Source organism: Camellia sinensis, chromosome 6 (assembly GCF_055761805.1).
Source record: "Camellia sinensis isolate YWXY chromosome 6, ASM5576180v1, whole genome shotgun sequence".
In the NCBI taxonomy this organism is placed as follows: Eukaryota; Viridiplantae; Streptophyta; class Magnoliopsida; order Ericales; family Theaceae; genus Camellia; species Camellia sinensis.
The window spans coordinates 167,937,710-167,942,241 of NC_138966.1; the positions used below are offsets into that span (position 1 = coordinate 167,937,710).

The window sequence follows — 4,532 nt, forward strand, 5'->3', positions numbered from 1 at the left end:
ATGTTCAAGGTACTTGTGGCTTAGGCCCTATTTCCAATTGGAGGACTCTCACTTGGACTTAATCGGTTAAAGGACTAATCGGTAATGTAAAATGTGTAAACAAAACATGACAAGTAAAACTTGAGCAAGATAAGCATGTTGTGTTGCATTGCATGTGTTTGGATTGGACGTTAATCCAAACACAAGAAAAATGAGACATTTCATACTGACGAAACGTGTCATTTTTCTTGGTCACTGTCACCCTTGATCATGCGTGATAGAGTGGTGGTCCTTCGAGTCTTATTTGTGCATTCATTAAGCTTGTACAAGCTTGGTTTTCTAGCCATCATGCATTGAAAATGCGTGGTTGATGGCTTGAGAGCCAAGAGCTACACTCCTTTGAGCTTGAGAAATGATAAGGAGTGTAGCAGTACAGACATTCCTTGAAAATGCTTTGTTTTGCCCCTGTTGCTCTCTGTTGCATCAAAAGTAGAAGTCCAAAAAATGGGGGTGGCCGACCGGCCACTTGCAGTAGCTGACCGACCACTTAAACTAGCCGACCGGCCAGTTAAGGTGGCCGACAGCCACTTTTTGTGGCCAACCGGCCACCAGTGAATTTTTGTGCAAGTGTGTTCCTGTGTTGGAGCAGAGGCAATCTGGAAGTTGGTACAATTTTTAGTGATCAAATGAGTGCAAACAGAGGCATCCGATGGCAAGGCAAGAGCATTTTCGAGAGGAAGCAACCGAGCATGCACGCATCCCTCGTCCCTCGAGGCTGTTTAAATTGCTTTACTAGTTAGTTAGCGTAGCTAATCATTCAATTCATTTTGTAATATTTTAATTAGCTTAGTGTGGCTAGTTATTCAATTGTGTTATAATAATTAATTAGCTAGAATAGTTAATTAGGTTCGTTTTGTAATAATTAGCTTAGCTTAGTGTAGCTTAGCTTATTCAATCGGACCCTCCTTCGAGAGGGCGCAATGTTGTAATAAGTGTGCTTGCATGTTTGCATCATTCATTTGTCTTGCATGCACCGAGACTCAGTGCATCATTCAAACTGCATTGTATTTCAATACTTATTTGAATACGTGTTTCAAAGCATGTTATCAAAGTGTTGCAAATGCCATATTAGTAGCCGAGCCTATTAATTGCATTATTGCATGTGTTGCATTAGGCATCTTGTATAGTTAGGATCATGCATCTTTCTAACTAGTTTTTGTTTTGGCTTGGAGTACTCAGTAAGCTTTTACGCTTTAGCATATTGCATGAGTGTAATTGCCATAAATGCCATGTTTCGCATGCTTGCCATGAGGCTACGTGCTTAAGTGATTAATTGCATGAATGCCTATGGATGAAGGCTTTGTTGCTTGAATTGGAACAATTCGATAAATGTGAGTTTTAAGCCCACTTTGCGAAGTGGCAAATCATATTTTAAGCCCATCATGTTTGATGGCAAATCCGCTTTTTAGCCCACTTGAGGGTGGCAAATTCAAACCATTTTCGAAAGCAAACATGAGTTGAATTCACTCTAATTCTTGCGATGTTGGTCTATACTTGTGTGTGCATCACATAGTAAAGTTAGCTAATAACCGGAATAAGAACACACGAGGTTTATAAAACAACATATCATGATAGTAGAGGCCGATCTTTGATTGGGCGAGCAGGGGTGCTCATTTCAGGTCATTTCCCTCTCGTACCCAAGTTCTCGAGCCGAGGCAACTTTGGTGATGACGGACACATGGTCTTTGGCATGAGTCAGGGTTTCCTAAATTTTTCAAAAATAAAATATTTAGGCAGCGACTTTGTAATCTGGCAAAGCAGTCCAGTTTTGGCATTATTTGATTTAAAATCTAATTTTTCAAAAATGATTTGCTGGATTGGACTCTTTGGTGCTTATCAATCTCACATTGCACTTTGTGAGATTAGATTTAGAACCATGAAAGGAGTCCGAACTGTAGGACCAATTCGAGCTCTCCGTGAGGAGGGCGTGAAGAAAGTCAGGCTACAATACCCCGTCATGTATTTAAGTCATTTGCAAAGGATTCTACCCGCTGCTCGAGATAGGAATTTTACTTCAAGGTGGCTCGCGCCCTCATCCGCCATGCGAGCTTCACCAGCCAGGCGGGCTTCACAAATGATACATGCCTTTGGGGGCCAGATGGCCCCTACTGCTGGTCAGCAAGCAGGTGGCGGGCGCATGCGTCGCTTCTGGCCTGGATTCTGACTTAGAGGCGTTCAGCCATAATCCAGCACATGGTAGCTTCACGCCACAAGCTTTTCAACCAAGCGCGATGACCAATTGTGCGAATCAACGGTTCCTCTCGTTAGGCCACACTTTCACGGTTCGTATTCGTACTGGAAATCAAAATCAAACGAGCTTTTACCCTTCTATTCCACATGAGATTTCTATTCTCGTTGAGCTCATCTTAGGACAGCTGTGTATCTTTTAACAGATGTGCTGCCCCAGCCAAACTTTCTACCTGAAAATGTCTTCCGCACGGATCAACCTGCTGAGACGGGCCTTGGGTCCAAAAAGGGGGGCTGTGTCCTACCCCCGATTTATGGAATAAGTAAAATAATGTTAAAAGTAATGGTATTTCACTTTTGCCATTTCTGGCTCCCACTTGTCCTACACCTTTCAAGTCAGTTCACAAAGTCAGGCTACAATCAAGCTCAATAGGGTCTTCTTTCCTGCAGATTCTATGAAGCCCGTTCCCTTGGCTGTGGTTTTGCTAGATAGTAGACGGGGACAGTGGGAATCTCGCTAATCCATTCATACACATCAATAATTAGATGACGAGGCATTTGGCTAGCTTAAGAGAGTCATAGTTATTCCCGCCGTTTACCCGCGCTTGGTTGAATTTCTTCACTTTGACATTCAAAGCACTGGGCAGAAATGACATCGCGTGAGCATCAGCAGCGACCATCTTAATGCTTTGTTTTAATAAACAGTCGGATTCCCCTTGTTTGTACCAGTTCCGAGTCGACTGTTCACTGCCTGGGGAAGGCCCTGTGAGGAGTTGTTCCCAGTCCGTCCCCCAGCCGGCCCACAGCGACCTACTCTCGCCGCAGGAGTAACTCAAGCAGTCCGCAAATAGCCGACGGATTCAGGACTGGGACCCCTATGCCCAGCCCTCGCAGCCAATCCTTTTCCCGAAGTTACGAATCCATTTTGCCGACTTCCCTTGCCTACATTGTTCCATCGACCAGAGGTTGTTCACCTTGGAGACCTAACGCGGTTATGAGTATGACCGGGCGTGGGAGGCACTCGGTTCTCCAGATTTTCAAGGGCCACCGAGGGCGCATCGGACACCACGCGACATGCTGTGCTCTTCCAGCCGCTAGACCCTACCTCCGGCTGAGCCATTTCCAGGGTGAGCATGCTGTTAAACAGAAAAGATAACTCTTCCTGAGGCCCTTGCCGACGTCTCTAGACTCCTTAACATTGCAGTCGGCCGCCACGTCCCGGTTCAGGAATTTTAACCCGATTTCCTTTCGAAGCTCGCGTTGAATGCCCTCTCTGTCGGCCTTCCCCCGACTCTTAGGATTGACTAACTCATGTGCAAGTGCCTTTCACACGGAACCTTTCCCCTCTTCGGCCTTCAAAGTTCTCATTTGAATATTTCCTACTGCCACCAAGATCCGCACCAACGGTCGCTTGCGCTCGGGTTTTGGTCTCCGTTCCAATCTGCACCGGTCCATGCCCCGAGTCGATCGGTAGATCGACTAGTCGCCGTTCCACATTCGACTCAGGCACATTGCCCGCCCCCATCTGCTTCCCTCTCGACAATTTCAAGCACTCTTTGACATTCTTTTCAAAGTCCTTTTCATCTTTCCCTCGAGGTACTTTTTTGCTATCGGTCTCTCACCCGTATTTAGCCTTGGATGGAATTTACCGCCGATTAGGGATGCATTCCTAATCAACCCGACTCGCAGACAACGCCTCATGCTGCGACAGGGTTTGGGCACAATAGGGCTCTCACCCTCTTCGGCATCTCTTTCTAGGGGACTTGGGCCCGGTCCGTCGCTGAGGATGCTTCTCCAGACTAAAATTCGATCAATGGGGTTGCTCAATTTTGAAGCTGGGCGCTTCCCGATTCGCTCGCCGTTACTAGGGGTATCCTTGTAAGTTTCTTTTCCTCTGCTTATTGATATGCTTAAACTTAGCGAGTAATCCTGCCTGACATGGGGTCGCGATTGGAGCGCCTTGGCAATGGTGCGATAGGGTCACAACAGGCCTCCCGTGATGACTTCGACGTGCACGAGGTGGCACAACAGTTTGTCAACCACCACTTGTCGTGATACATCGTCTGTCACGAGGACTCATTTTTAGGCTGACCACACGCGGGTCCGCGCGGGAGGCTAACATCCACCCGCAACCCTTTCTTTCGGGGGGAGGGGATACGGGCGATGTAACGTGAGACACCCAGGCAGACGTGCCCTCAACCTAATGGCTTCCGGTGGAACTTGCAATCAAAGACTCGATAGTGTAGCAAGTCCGCGGAGGGGGACCTCGTTGCTACAGTTCGGAGTCGATTTGTGTCACGGTTCTT

At 46.8% G+C, this 4,532-nt stretch overlaps 1 pseudogene; it reads right to left on the reverse strand.

The window, feature by feature from the left end:
- Nucleotides 1–1,908: 1,908 nt before the first annotated feature.
- Nucleotides 1,909–4,173, reverse strand: LOC145794239 (25S ribosomal RNA; annotated as a pseudogene).
- Between the last annotated feature and the right edge of the window lie 359 nt (nt 4,174–4,532).